The sequence below is a fragment of the Schistocerca gregaria genome, chromosome X (genome assembly GCF_023897955.1).
Source record: "Schistocerca gregaria isolate iqSchGreg1 chromosome X, iqSchGreg1.2, whole genome shotgun sequence".
Classification (NCBI taxonomy): Eukaryota; Metazoa; Arthropoda; class Insecta; order Orthoptera; family Acrididae; genus Schistocerca; species Schistocerca gregaria.
The window spans coordinates 646,810,289-646,826,748 of NC_064931.1; the positions used below are offsets into that span (position 1 = coordinate 646,810,289).

Consider the following 16,460-nt stretch of genomic DNA (forward strand, 5'->3'; position numbering starts at 1 on the left):
AATTCTGGATCCTGAAATAAAAACAAAATGATTTTAAACTTAATGTTTCAAAGACCCTGTTTAGTCAGTTTAAAACCAAACAATCAAAAATCAGTGAAATCCGTATTACACATAAAAATCAAGTTATGGAAGAAACTCAGTCCGTCAAGTTCTTGGGGCTAAACACTTTTGAAAAACCTATGCTGGCATGCATATATACATTATTTAGCTACTAAAGTGAACAGCCATACTATTGCAATGGGTGTGCTATCTGGTGTAACAGGTATAAATAGCAGGAAAGTGGTTTACCACAGTTACTTTGAATACATAATTACATATGGTTAATTTTTTGGGGGGAGGTGGGTTGAAGACATTGTCAAGAGTCTTGATATTTAAAAAAAGAACATCCTATTGCTCGCTATCAAAGATCCTAAATAATCACCTATCCCTGCATTGTACATATTTGACATTATCATATTTTTACACAGTCATCCTGAACTAACTGGAGAATACCATTTCAAATCTATGTACAGCACAAGAAATAAAGAAAATTTCATGCTTACAACACATTTGTTAAAAGTCTTCCAACAGACACCCAAGTACATAGGATTGGAAGTCTACAAGAAATTCAAGGGTAGAGATGTGAACAGTCTGACTATTTAATATCTTAGTGCTGTCTATAATACTGTATGTATAAAATAACGCGTGGAAAATTTAGACACTAAGTACAGGTACATCATGAGAAAAGCAATATAATAACATTATTGTGTTCAATATAAACTTCTGCTGGTAAAAGTAGCGTTAAAAATTGTGTAACTATGTATATCATAAGCCATAAATCGACATGTCTTTTGCACAATTCCATCGATGGTGTGTAAAAAGTATGTTATGAGACGAAAAAAATACAGATACAAAATACAAATACAAGCTTCACTTGTGTTTAGATATTTTATTGTAAATACCTCGCCAGTTAACCATTAGGATTTTAATACTCTCAACAGTGAGGGACATATCTTTTTATTTTATGCTGATACTTCTGGGTTTCCTACAGTTATCGTTACCTGAACTGATCAGTATAGTATTTTTCGTCTTTGTGTACGCAGTCAAATCTAAAATGGTTGATATGTGTGGGTGCTTTAGGGAGATCATTATTGGATTTATTGAAATATTTGGGAGTCACGCACGTTTGTGGAAAGTTAAGACCAAGAATTACAGCGATTGAGATAATAAAGTGACTGCTTATTATTCTTTAACAGAGGAAACCGGCAGTTAACCCTATGAAATAAAGGGAACTGTTACGGACGCAAACAGATATTTATCTGTCTCCATGTACATTCTCAAGTAACTGCGTCGGGTTCGTACTGTAACTCGTGATTTAAATGAAAATATGAAAACTGCTGACGTTTAAGGAGCCACTGTGTAGTTGCGAACATAGGCCGCAGTAGAGTCTTTTGCATTGTGAGCTAGTAGCCTTAAATGAAATATCCTCACGACAGGGAAGCTACTTACTGCTGAAATTTCTTTCCTAGACGGACAGAAGACGGACCAACAGTAGAATGAACCTGTGTCGAGTGGACCAGCGATTTTTGCGGCGATGTAATGCATGTACCGACATCTGCACAGGAATCTGCGAAGCTACATAGCTGCGTGGAAACTGCCGCCTGTTTTGCGTTGTTGTGTCAGAGATGTCTTACAAGTACTTAGATTCTAGTTGGAATATCTTTGGGATTGTAAGTTTGTTTTGAAACATTAGCGGTGTGACAAAATTTATGTTTGACGTGTGTGAGTGAAGCTTGTATACCTATACAACAAATGTAAACATAACGTCGTCGTCAGGAAGACATTTGGCAAGGTATGCTAGTAAACTCTTCTTCTGAGTTACAGCGTAGTGAAACTGTCTGACGCTCATTTACTGAATAAAACCGGCATAATGAGGTCGTAAGATGTGTGGAGCGAAGAAAAATGTTTTGTGATAGTAGCAGCACTGCCACAGCGACAACCCGGTACTGATTATATAAATTACAGTGACCTTTGCAAGAGTTAAGCATTTACAACTATTGTTTCTGTTCGTTTTATATCCTGTTATCAGTATAAAGTTGGGAACACCGTATTCTCGGAGCTTCACATTACACAATCACGTATTTTCTCACATTTATCATGTGAGTTACATTATGTTTGTAGCTTTTTTGGGACCCGTACGTCATCTGTAGTATCGGATAAACGATACTTCATTTACGAGCAGCAGTCATCATTTTGTAACCTGGGCATCTGTCCGAATGGTACTATTCGATCTGCCACCACGATCGTTGCTGTACAACTGACATTAAACTATCCCCAAGCCTCAGCATCTGAAACTTACCATCCACCATAACAAAAGACGAGCGGAGGTTACTTTCCCATAATTCCATTCTATACCCTCAAAAACATGCAAGGAATGAGCACTCACCTTCACAGTGGTTAGCCTGGGAATGTTATCTAATTTTTAAACATCACAAGACGCACCGAATGTTGGACACAATAAGAAAACAACAGTGAGCAGTGTTATTTTATTATTAGCTGTGTAGCAAGATAAAATAAAGAAATCGTTAGCAGGAGTAGAAAAATATCCTCTTTCCTTCTCCACAGATGAAGCAAAGTTATTAGTAAACCACTGTCTAATATAATAAATACTTCATTTTAAGATACAATAGTGCCAAGAAAATAGCAAAAGTCATATTCATATATAAAAAGGGATCTAAAGATGGTCCTAGCCATACAGTCCAGTTGCATACTATCTGTATTCAGTAAAATATTTGTATATGCATGGCTACCAGACTAAATTAATTTCTTAGAAAAATATAGCATTCTTTTTTCTGCTCGGTATGGTTTCCGAGAAAATGAAATAGCTGCTGATGCCATATATGAATTCATTGATACTGCTCTACATCTTGCCGACAACAAATGCCTACCTGTAGGTGTCTTTCTCGGCCTCAGAGAGATCTTTGATGTAATATACCACAACATATTCAATCTTGCAAAAGTTTGATTAATATGAGATAAGGGGAACTGCCCATGGCTGACACAGCAGTTATCTCAAAGACCAAGCACAATATCTTCTTGTAAATCAATTCAATCAGGAAGGAACCCTAAATGTTATGTACTCATCTGTACAAGTGCCACAGGTCTCAGTTTTAGTTCCCTTGCTATTTTTGCTTTATATAAATGACATCCCCTCCACCCTGCCACTCTGATGATACTGATGCCTTTACTCAGATGCAGATGAATCTCTCCAGTCAGCAGTTAATAGAAATACAGCCCAACTAGACCCATGGCTTGCATCAAACAGACTGCTCCTGAATGAAAAAACACAGTATGGGGTCATTCCCTGTCAATTCAACCAATTTGAGAAAATGTTCCAGCTGATAGTCTCATATTTGGCAGAAATTTAGCACACCAATGCTACCAATTGTGGAACACTCATGTACAAAATTTTAAGTTCCCCTGCCAATTAGTTCCAGAATTATGACTTCTGAAAGATGGTGGTGTGACCTGGAAATTGCAACCCGCACCTGGCAATCTATCTTCAGACCCAACTTCAGGTCTTCATAATTTTGGATTTATTCCGCACAGTCCAGTGAAATTTTTACAACCCAGTAACATCCACTTAGAGAACACACTCTACGAATGAAAACACCAACAACATATTTCTGAGGGAAAATAAAAAATTCCAAAATGTGATTAAAAAACTGTAATACGTTAAAAGGTACATATTGTGGTGCCCTCTATGCCAAATATAATTCACTTAAAAAGGGTATAAATTTTTTGTGGTCAGCTTAATGTGGCCTAAATACACACACAACTCATCATGCCCATGTCAGTCACACAAACAGAGTTACATGAACACGAAAATACAATAATTTGAAAAATTATCTGAAAAACATGGATTTTCGAAATGTGGTAGCACAAAAGGGGCAAGTGATATCAAGCCACATTTCAAACACTGCATAAGTAGACCATAATATAATATGCGACAAAATTTCAACTTGTTATTGCAAGGCATTTGTGTACAATAAAAGTTGACAGAGATGTATTTGGTTACGTGTCTTTTAACACGATTTAGCAAGTAATAGTGATGATGCAGACAGCTTGTTTCAGATAAAGCTGCAGCAATTTGGTGGGAACCATTAGGCAACAGAAAGTTAAACAATGGTAGTTTTCAGGGACAGAATGAGTCATTGTTAAACAGGAACAACAAAGGAAACAAGCAACAATTACAGGTTACTCATGTTTTTAAGATTGTAGTTCAGACTGGTCAGTAGTGTTGTGGATAGTCAATATGGAGCCAGAAGAGAGTACTAGTGGTTCTTTTGTTGAAACAAGTTGCATTATTGGTGGAGCACAAGCGTCTGAATGTCATGAAACAGCATATGGAACAGAATGTGGCATTCGCTTTGTACTGTATGATCTGGATGAATCGGACCAAGATCTGTTGCTATGGAGATCCAGGATACACTGTGTGGGCACAAGAAGTACAGTTCCAGGAAACTTTAGTGTTTGTTGTCATCACATGAAAGTGTTCCTGGATAAGTATTTTTTCCTACAAAGAAGTTGTTTTGATGCATTTCGAATTCATAAGAAGACACTGAAGTGTAGCCTCAGAGAAATTGATAGAAAATCAGTATTGAAAGTGCATGGGACTTAACATGAAACCAGGACAAAAATTATGTTTTTCGTCGCGGCGAGACCTTTTTACGAAATTTCGGTCACCAACTTTCTCTTCCGAATGCGAAAATATTTTGTTGAGCCCAACCTACATAGGTAGGAATGATCATCAAAATAAAATAAGAGAAATCAGAGCTCGAACAGAAAGGTTTAGGTGTTCGTTTTTCCCGCTCGCTGTTCGAGAGTGGAATAGTAGAGAGATAATATGATTGTGGTTCGATGAACCCTCTGCCAAGCACTTAAATGTGAATTGCAGAGTAGTCATGTAGATGTAGTGTGTTACACTGCTAAAAAATGAAGAATATTCTGATAATTTACATGACAGTGACGAAGAGTATCAGTCACCTACAACCACAGTGGCTGGGCAATTAAATACTTCAGTGACTGCTCTTGGTTTGTCTCCCATGAAGACACACAAAGTTGGGAAAAGAGAAAGGCCCAGCTATGGTAGAAGAAAACTACAAGAAGCTCAAATGGAATTTAAACACAAAATAGCTGACACACTAATGGTGGAAGAGGAAGAACTATCTGCTCCAAAGCAACAGAAACCATGCCAGAAATGCTCTGATTTGGACAAAATTGTGCATGATTTGAAAGAAAAATGTGCCATATCCACACGCCAGAAAAAATTAGCTATTCTTACCCTTGCACCATCCAGCTGGTCTATTGATTACACTGCAAGGAATTCAGTGTGGTCTACATATATCGTAAAGCAAGCTAGGAAAATAAAAGCAACCCAAGAAGTGCTTCCACAACTTCAGCAGGCTCAGGGTAACCAATTGAGTTCAGAAATAAAGGTGCTAGTGTCGGAGTTTTATGAAAATAATGACTACGGCCGAATAATGCCTGGAAAAAAAGACTATGTAATGGTGAAAATGGGAAATGTACGTGGACAGATGCAAAAATGACTGTTGCTATGCAACATATCAGAACTATATGTAGAATTCAAGGAAAAGTATTCCAATACCAAAGTAGGTTTATCATCTTTTTTCAATCTTCGGCCAAAATGAGTTGTGCCTGTAAGTGCAAGGGGCACACACAATGTTTGTGTATGTGAGACCCATCAAAATGCTAAGCTGATGTTTGCTGCTATAAAGGATTCTGGTCTGGATTACAAAGGTGCAATGAAGCTGCTAGTGTGTGACATCAGTTCCTACCAGTGCATGATACACAGGTGTGAAAAGTGTCCTGGTAAGGCAAATCTTGCATAACTCGTGAATACCAAACTGTATGGTGAACTCCTTATGGATGACAATGAACATGTTTCTTATAAGCAATGGACACACATGTATTGCACAAGTGTTGAAACAAAGCAAAGTACAGTGGAAGATTTTGTTGAAATGTGTTGTCAAAAAACGGACAAACTGGCCATACAGCATACTCGGCTTATCTCCAGTTTTGTAAGGATAATTTGAAACAAGATGAAATTAAAGTAATACTAGACTTTTCTGAAAATTATGCATTTATAGTTCAAGATGCCGTCCAAGGATATCATTGGGACTACAATCAAGCAACTCTCCAGCCATTCGCGATTTACTATAGAGGTGAATCAGGTGATGTCTGTCATGAAACTGTGCTTTTTTTGTGACTGTTTAATTCATGATGCCATTGCAGTTCATACCCACATTCATACTGCCATGGCATATGTGAAAAACAAGCTGCCTCACATACATTTTGCGAAATACTTCTGTGATGGGGCAGCTAGTCAGTACAAAAACTGTAAAACTTTCAAAAATTTAAGCATGCTTTACCATGATTTTCAGATTTACACAGAATGGAATTTTTTCGCAACAAGTCATGGTAAAAATGTATGTGATGGTATTGGTGCTACCATTAAGCACATGGCATTATGAGTTAGTCTGCAGCACCCTAAAGGAGGTCACATTCTAACACCTCTTCAGTTACTTACGTGGGTACAGAAATCTCTGGCATAAGATAATTCTATGTTTCGAAAGATGAGGTGAAATCAGTTGAAGAGTTGCTAAAAAGCAGACTAGAACACGTTAAAACTGTTGCAGGCACAAGGATCCATCATCACTTCCCTCCAGCGGACTCTGACAATGTGCAGATGAGCAGACTGTCCAGTCACAACTATAGGTTCATACACAACATGTGTCTTCACAGTGTGTCTGACTCAGGATTCAGAAGCAAAAGCAGCAACATACAACCAGGTTGCTATGTTATTGCTGTTTGTGATGAGAAATGGTACTTAGGATGTGTTGCAGAGTGCTGTGAAGCAGAAGGTGATGTATTTGTAAACTTCATGGCACCAGCAGGACCAGCAAGATCATCTTATTGGCCACATTTGGCAGACAGGTGTTGTATTCCTTTTGAACATATTCTTATGACAGTTCCAGTTCCTACCACAGTGTCAGAAACACAGTACAATTTGCCACTCAATGTACAGAGTACATTAGCTTAAGTGTGGGAGGACTTTGTTTGAAGCACAATTGACTTGAGTTTAAGCAGTTAAGGGTGCAGTAAACATTAATGATAGGTTGTGTTAATCTGTCTATATGTTGTTGTTTAGTAATTAAACAGTTGTGTGAGAGGATAAGAAGAGACAGAACAGTTTACGATATGTTTTTACAAAACTGTGTTATGGAACAATGGCCACATCACCAAATACATCTGTCAATTTCCATTGTACACAAATGTCTTGCAATAACATGTTGAAATTTTGCGATATATATCATTACAGTCTACTTATGCAGTGTGTGAAATTTAGATACCACTTGTCCCTTTTGTGCTACCACACTTCGAAAATCCATGTTTTTCAGGTAATTTTCCAAATTTTGATATTTTCGTGTGCATGTAACTCAGTTTTTTGTGACTGATATGGGCATGATGAGTTCTGTGTGTGTTTAGGCCACATTAAGCTTACCACAAAAATTTATACCCTTTTTGAGTGAATTATATTTGGCATAGAGTGCACCTACAATATGTACCTTGTAACATATAACATTTTTTAAATCACATTTTGGAAAAACTAGCAGTTTGCAGAGGTGTATGACAATTGTGAAGAAAGTTACAGATCCGTAAAGTTTGGAAATTGTGTGAAATTTATGTGCATCTGTCTCAGCATAAATGTCTATAATTCTGGTTGTAATCCAAATACACCAATGAAACTTTTATCACTGAAAAGCTAATTGAGAAGAGCTTTACAGTGATATGCAATATGGCAGGTTTCTAAGAATTTCCACATTCAAGGTCATTGACCTTAACCTTTGTGTAAGGGAGATATGATTTCAGTTTATTTTTGAAACTACTACTGCTGCGTGTCAGATATTTTATTTCATATTGTAATTTGTTGCAAAGTTTTACATCAGCGTATTTTATCCCTTTCGGTGCCAAAGATAGCGTAATTAGAGGATAGTGTAAGTCTTTCTTTTCTCTGGTATTATAATCATGAATGTCTCTTTTGTGTATAAACTGGTCCATGTTGTTGAGAACAAATTTCATTACTAAGTAAATGTACTGTGAGGATGTTGCGAAAACTCCTAACCTTAAGCAGATGCCTACAGGATGTGCGGCTTTGAGCCCCAGACATCATTTTAACTGCCTTCTTTTGAGCAGTGAATACTTTCTGCCTAAGTGTTGAGTTATCCCAACATAGTATTCCGTATGACATCAAAGAGTGAAAGTATGCAAAGTTTGTTAGCTTGCTAATTTCTATATCCTAAAAATTAGCAATTATTCTTATTCCAAAAGTTACTGAACCTAGTCATTTTAGGGGAACCAAAATATGAATTTTTCCAATAAAGATTCTCATCGATATGTACACCCATAAAATTAATATGCTCTATCCTGGCTACTGACTTCTGTTGACGTGTTACATTTATTGGAGGAACTGTACTCATCATAGTAGAAAATTGAATATACTGTGTTTTTTCAAAGTTCAGTAACTTTTTCAAAGACATTATTTGCATCATTTTCAATTGGAGTTTCTTTTACTGGATTAATAATGATGCTTGTATCATCAGCAGACTGTGTCAGTTTAGCTTCTTGTCTCAGATAAGAAGGGAGGTCATTCACATACATCAAGAACAGAAGGGGATCCATGATCAAACCCTGTGGAACACCTAATTTAATTTCACCTCAGTTAGATGAAGTGGAAGTGGGAAACTTCCTTAAATCACGTAATCCATATGAGGAAACTTTTTGCTTCCTTGCTGTGAACAGCCAATCAGAGAGACTTTATTTTTTTCAACCAGCCACCATTAGCATGTCTCATGGATGTGACTTGTTTACTCAAACTACAGTGTACATGTGTTGTGAAGTAGTTTTTACAGTTCAAAATTGTACTGTTACTATCTATTTCAAGGAGGAGGTCATGCAAGAGTACAGAAGAATTTGAAAAAAATCAGGAGTGTCCTAATGTATTGCTAGATGGTAAAATTTGCAGCAAGTCTAGGACGTAAATATCCCAAAATGCAGCTGTGCTTATTACTTCTAAAGAGGATGTTAGGTGAAGATGAAATAACCTTGGCTCTGGCACTGGATTCTTTAAATATTAACATCCAGTTTTTAGACAAACCACTTGTGAAGAAAAAGAGGCTGCAGTGTGAGAAGAAGTATACAAAGCAAAAATTGAAATGGTTGTCTCATTGTTGGAGCATATCTTTGTGGCACAACTGGAAAAAGAAGAGTGTGAAAAGCACAATACAGACTGTAAGTGTGGCAAGACACAAATTTTGACATTACTTCCCAAGAACTGCTGAATAAGGAAAGCCATGAAATAATTTTCCATTTCACATTACATGATTTGAGGAATAAAACAGATGGAAGCACAACATGGTATGCTAGTGACATCAAATCCAAAGCCAGATAAGACGTGTTGTGAAAAAAAAGTTCAGTTTGTACCTGATTTTTGCTGTGATCTATGTGATGCCATGAAGAAAAGACTGTATGTCTGTGAAAGAAAATTGAATTAGAGTACATAAGCAAAAACAGTGAATTCTTAAGGAATTGTATGTATATTTCAAAGATATATACCCAGATGTAAATGTTGAAGTTCAAGTTTTTTTTTAGTTGTGATAAAAGCAGTGCCTTTGCCAGTGGTATCCAATCCATACTCTTTTTTTTGTGGGTCACACCAGAATTTTAAGTTAAAGGATGAAGGATATGAATTGAAAGAACTAACTATATGTGAAGAACACACATCACCATCATTAAAACGCTGTGTAGCATTTGTTATGTGCAGTCCTGTATTTCCAGCATGTTTCTTAGGTGCATATCCCTGTCGTCCAAGTTTTACAAGAGTGACTTATCTGTTTGAGCTGTTTGGTACCAACTCCATTCACAAAATTACATACAAGTGTTGGTTAACTGAAGGCAGGGTAATTCTGGAGACGATAACAAAATCAGTAGACAATTTCATTGAGCAGTTGGCATCAAGTTTACAACAGTTGCTATGGCATTACAGAAGTGTCCGATTCCACCTATCTGCTTTGACCCATGACGTCATCAATATAGCGGAAATGGCTGCTTCCAGCGTATACAAAATGATGATGGTGATGTCACTATGTACATACGCCGACAATCCTGAACAAAAATAAAAATGACACAATAATGTCTCACTCCAAAAATAAAATGAAACTAACAGGGCAATCATGGAAAATTGGGGATTAGGTCAGGAACAAACTAATTATACAAAATGAAAAAGTACCCCAACATACCAAAACAAATAATATAAAAAGAAATTATTACAGAACTCTGATGCACTAACAGAACCACAGCAATTGGACATTTCCCTTGACCTATATAGCTCAACTGTACATACCAATACCAAAAAACCAATGTGTATTACTCTAAAAGGGGAATTGGACATTTCCCTTGTCATATACAGCTAAACTGCAGCTATCGATACCAAAAAACCAACTCAAAAACCCAAATACCCCATATTCACTACATCAGTTAAAACACAACCAACCTACCATAAATATACAATACACAAAACATCACAATTACTGTTGAATAAAACCAAAACAAAAATTACTTGCCAACAAAAGCCTCCCACAATACCGTCATATCATCACCCATCTGATAACGCAGTGATACACTCATGAACTTCACTGTCATGTCTATACCTAGCAAGAAAAGCAATTAAAAAAAATAAGTAAATAAATAGATTTCTTTCCGCACAACAAACTCCAAAGTAATTAGACCTGATGAAAAAGCCAAACACGTAAACGAAATAAAAAAGTTAATAGTTCACTGAAAACTCATCTGCAACACATGTTATCACATCAACTACCTAAACTGAAAACCATGTTTTCACAGTGACAATGAAAACTCAAGTGAACCCAATACCATTTGTTAAACTCAACATGTACACATCCACCATCAGAGGGCACCGTTACATATAACAACACGACATCCAGAAACACAACCAACTCAAAAATTCAGTACCATACTGACATCACACACCACAATACATCACAGGTCAAAGCAGACTTATGAAATCGGATGCTTCCATTGACCTCTTACTGCCACACATACATATCACTGAGCAGCAATCACAGATCTTTAAAATCACTAAAGAGGAACTTAGAGTAAATAAATATCGTGTTGTTTGTTATTTTGTAGAGAAATACTCCTTCAACATTCAGGATGAAGTACAGAGATTTCACTGGTATAATTCGCAGGCTACAAATCACCCATTTGTAGCTTAGTGCAGAGATGCAGATACTAGTGAAATACCCCATGTGTCGTATCTGGAAACATCTGATTGCCTTCAGCATGATACAGTGTTTTTGCGTATGTGTTCTTTCAGCACAATTTCTTAAAATGTCACTTTCGAACTCCAAAATGCATTTACTACATTTTTATGGATGTGTTGCCCAATAGAAAAACAGAAAGAATTTCATGAGTTCTGTCTTTTCATCAGGAAGAGTTTGAATGACATTTTTTTGCTACAGGACATGGCAAAGGAACTTTTTATGAGGTTGCAGAGGCTGTAAAGAGATTAGTCATACTGGCCAGCCTCAAACGACCTTCATTGTATAATACATATTAACAAGGGTGTCGTAAAAGCAAAGATATAGTCTGCGTATTTAGTGAGCAGACAAGAGATTGCTATGTGGAAAGAAATGCTGGTAACAGACAGATGCATTTGTTGCAGCCACATTTTCACTTAGAATCATTGCAAATTGTGGGGATAGACATATCAGTAAGTTGACGTATTTTGCATATTTTTCAATCTGTAATGTCATATGGAATAAGGTTCTGGAGTAACTCATCTTTAAGAAAGAAAATCTTTATTGCGCAAAAATGTGCTGCAAGAATATAATGTGGTGTTCACCCCGATCATCTTGTAGACATCTGTTTGAGTTAGGGCTTATGACTACTGCTTTACAGTATATTTATTTCCTCATGAAGTGTTGTTTTTTTGTGTGTAAATAATACACTTCAGTTGAAAGGGAACAGTGATGTACATAATTGAAATACCACAAGGAAAAATAAAATTAATCACTTCATGTTAAGGTTGTCTTTAGCACAAAAAGGGGCACTCAATGCTCCAACAAAAATTTTGATCACTTATCCCGTGATATAAAATGTCTGGCAGACAGCAACATAAAATTTGAAAACAAACTGAGAAAGTTTCTCCTTGACAACTTCTACTATTCTGTAGAAGAATTTCTATTACTGTAATGTGCAGAAGATGGTGAGTAGGACTTACTAGCTCATATCAGTATATATTTTTTCTTATTGGGAAAAAAAACCTTAGAAACATAGAGAATGTAACCATACACTGATAAGCCAAAACATTATGACCACTGCCCACTGTGGCATTGGATGCCACCTGGTGGTGTTGTGAGTATATGACACAGTAGAAAAAGTATGTAAGTGGAGCAGAGACAGATGGGAGATCACCCTAGCAAAGGTATGGGCAGCATATGGGGAAATCCACTGAGATAAGCTACTTTGACAAAGGGCAGATTATTATTACGTAGAGCCTGTGAACGAGTATCTTGAAAATGGTGAAGCTGGTCAAAAATTCACATGCTACTGTTGTGAGCATCTACAGAAAGAGGTAGAAAGACAGAAAAACTACCTCTGGGCTCAAAATGGTTGGACATCCATGACTCTTCTTACAACACTGGGTTTGGAGGCTTGTCTGTTCTGTAAAATAGGGTGGCTGGTGATCTGTGGCATCTCTGCTGAAAGAGCACAATACCGGTGCATGCACACTCGTCATTATTCATTGTTAAACATGGAGCTCCGCAGCAGACCACCCCTGTGTGTCCACATATTGAACGACACTGTCAGTTACAATTCCAGTGGGCACGGGACAATCGGGATTTGACCATCAATCAATGGAAATGTGTTGGCTCTTTGGGTGAGTCACATTTTTGCTACACTAGGTCAATGGTTGTCACCACAAACTCTGTCATCGAGGTGAACGACAACTCAAAGGTGCAGTGTGCCATGTATGCAGGCTGGTGGGAGCAGTAGTGTGCTGTGGGAGACATTCTCTTCTGCTTGCATGGGACTTGTAGTAAGCAAAGACACGACAATAGCTGTGAATCACCTGCATCCCTTCATGCTTGTTGTCTTCCCTGATGGCGATGTCATCTTACAGCAGTATAATTATCTGTGCGTCTCAGCCAGAACAATGCTACAGTGGTTTGATATAATAAACTCATATTGATGTTTCGGTGACCAAATTCACGTGATGTAAATCCTATGGAACCCATCTGGGTCGCTATTGGGTGCCATAAGTGCATACTCACATCAGTGGGCCACCATTTACATGAATTGTGTGACCCTTGCATAGATATCTAATGCCACATACCTCCACAAACCTACCAACAAACTGTCGGATCCCCGATATGCAGAATCAGTTATGTATTTTGTTCCAAAGATTGACTGACAAGCTATTAAGCAGGTCATAATGTTTTGGCTCATCACTGTATGTACAAATCAATTTCCGATTTAAATGTAAAATGAGTCATTGCACATCATTACGATCTATCATGCAAAATGATCCATGGAACATGAAACTGACTAATTGTAGGACAGTCATTGGTTAGTTGTGTATGTCTTACAAACTTAACAGATGAGGTACAGGCTAGCTTCTAGCATTCTCATAGACCATCTTCATCATTTGTGTTTATAGACCATCTCCATCATTTGTGTTTCCTTCCATACCGGATACTTATGTTATCAGAAGATGTGACATTCTCACAAGAGTAGATCCAGTGATACAAACTGGAAGGACATACTCTGTACTTGCAACAGATCTGGTGAACATTAAAAATTTAATTGGCAGCTTGTGAAACAAGATGTAACCTCATTTTGTTACCTTTTCATTGAAGGTACACTGTAAATGGTTCGTAATACAGTTACAGTAATATAATCCATAATTTTGTACAATATTACTTATGATTTTTTTAAAAAATAATTCGTGTCCAATTTTATCTGGTACATTCTGCCTTTCGAAAGTGTTCTGATGCTGAAGAAAATACAATTTTGGGTGTGATGGCTTTGGTGTGCCGTCTTGATATTTACAATATTTATAGTAGCATATTGGAGCTACACTATATATATTAAATGACTGTGGTGTGTTTTGAGACATTGAAGGGCAAAGGCCAAGGGCAATGATCTTGAATGTAGAAATTCTTAGAAACACTGTTATAGGCTTGAAAAAGTAAATTTTAACAGATTTCTTGAGAGCTTTTTGTATGTTTTAGTGAAATATTTCCCCTACAGTATGCAATAAGAAATTGACAAGCAAATTGAAATAGATAATTGCTGGTATAAAAGTAGCAAGCGCCAGAAAAAGAGAATTACATACTGAACTAAAAAGTAATGCAAATTTAGATATTGTAAACTGTGTAAAAACGTATAAAACTGTATTTGAAGGGGTGGTAAAGGCAACAAGACAAATGGTACACAAAATATTCATTCTGCACCATACAAATAAATCAAAGGCAGTATTGTCAGTCGTAAACTCTGAACTTGGTGTAATAGATGACAGTCCACACGTTTCCGTAATTAAGATAGGTGGCAAATCCAAATCAGATGTTAATGTAAGTGGTTACCTAGGTAATGTCCAACCCTTCAATTTCAACCAGGATAACAGGCAAGTTCTAACTACATTTCAATGAATTACAGTGAAAGGTGTAGAAAAAAGTAGTAATCTCCCCCAAAACTAAAAAGGAAGATGTAGAAAACTGTCAACCAATAAGTCTTCTCCCAATATTTTCAAAGGTATTTTAAAAAGTTGTTGCAATACAGATCCAAAGTTTCATGGCAAAATGTAATATTATCACATTAAATCAGCTCTGCTTCCAGAAAGGAAAGAGTACAATGTGTGCCATCATCAAGTTTGTACAGAAAATTTGCTTATCTCTGGACAAATTCCAAAAAGTCACAGGAATTTCCTGTGACATTACAAAAGCTTGTCACTGTGTAAATCACGCCCAATTGTTACATAAATTAGAAGTATGTGAAATAAGTGGTAGTGCTTTGGAATGGTCCAAATCATATTTAAGCTGATAGAAAGCAAAGGGGTTGGTGTAACATCAGTTACAGGAAATTGTTTCTCAGAATGGAAAATTATTTTACAGGAAGTCACACAAGGTTCCATCTTTGGCCCAATCTTGTTTTTATTTGATAACATCCCACTCAGTTTTATTTTTCAGAAGACACATCTATACTCATTGGAAGTGAGACCACACAACAAATTCCTCAAATGGTCATTGACATTCTACATAGTTTAGAACATTGGTTTGATATAAATAGATTAAAATTAAACTTGTATAAAATCCACTTACATAGTGTAAAACCAAACAATCAAAATCAGGTGACTTCCAAATTACCCATAAAAATCAGAAACTTGGGGAAGCAGAATCTGTCAAATATCTGGGGATATTTACAGAAAAAATGTTTATCCTGACCTTGAAACTTCCTGGCAGATTAAAACTGTGTGCCCGACCGAGACTCGAACTCGGGACCTTTGCCTTTCGCGGGCAAGTGCTCTACCAACTGAGCTACCGAAGCACGACTCACGCCCGGTACTCACAGCTTTACTTCTGCCAGTATCCGTCTCCTACCTTCCAAACTTTACAGAAGCTCTTCTGCGAACCATGCAGAACTAGCACTCCTGAAAGAAAGGATACTGCGGAGACATGGCTTAGCCACAGCCTAGGGGATGTTTCCCTGCCCGCGAAAGGCAAAGGTCCCGAGTTCGAGTCTCGGTCGGGCACACAGTTTTAATCTGCCAGGAAGTTTCATATCAGCGCACACTCCGCTGCAGAGTGAAAATCTCATTCTGGAAACATCCCCTAGGCTGTGGCTAAGCCATGTCTCCGCAGTATCCTTTCTTTCAGGAGTGCTAGTTCTGCATGGTTCGCAGAAGAGCTTCTGTAAAGTTTGGAAGGTAGGAGACGAATACTGGCAAAAGTAAAGCTGTGAGTACCGGGCGTGAGTCGTGCTTCGGTAGCTCAGTTGGTAGAGCACTTGCCCGCGAAAGGCAAAGGTCCCGAGTTCGAGTCTCGGTCGGGCACACAGTTTTAATCTGCCAGGAAGTTTCATATCAGCGCACACTCCGCTGCAGAGTGAAAATCTCATTCTGGAAATATCCTGATCTTCTTATGTAAGCTACTCGGCAGACAAGCCAAACAGTCTTGCATTTTCAGTGGCAATATTGTCTTACACAAGTGACATGACATTAGAACAGTTGTTTATCACAGCTGTTTTGAATCCATTGTAAATTACAGAATAATCTATTGGGGGTAATGCAGTTAGTGAAAATACTTATTACTTCAAAAAAT

At 37.4% G+C, this 16,460-nt stretch overlaps 1 protein-coding gene across 1 annotated transcript in view; it reads left to right on the forward strand.

The window, feature by feature from the left end:
* Positions 1-1,621: 1,621 nt before the first annotated feature.
* Positions 1,622-16,460, forward strand: part of LOC126299424 (uncharacterized protein KIAA2013 homolog) — a 199,257-nt gene continuing 184,418 nt past the window's right edge. The window contains exon 1 of the mRNA XM_049991323.1: positions 1,622-1,831. The gene's annotated coding sequence lies outside the window, so the exon portion shown is untranslated. The remainder of the gene's footprint in view (positions 1,832-16,460) is intronic.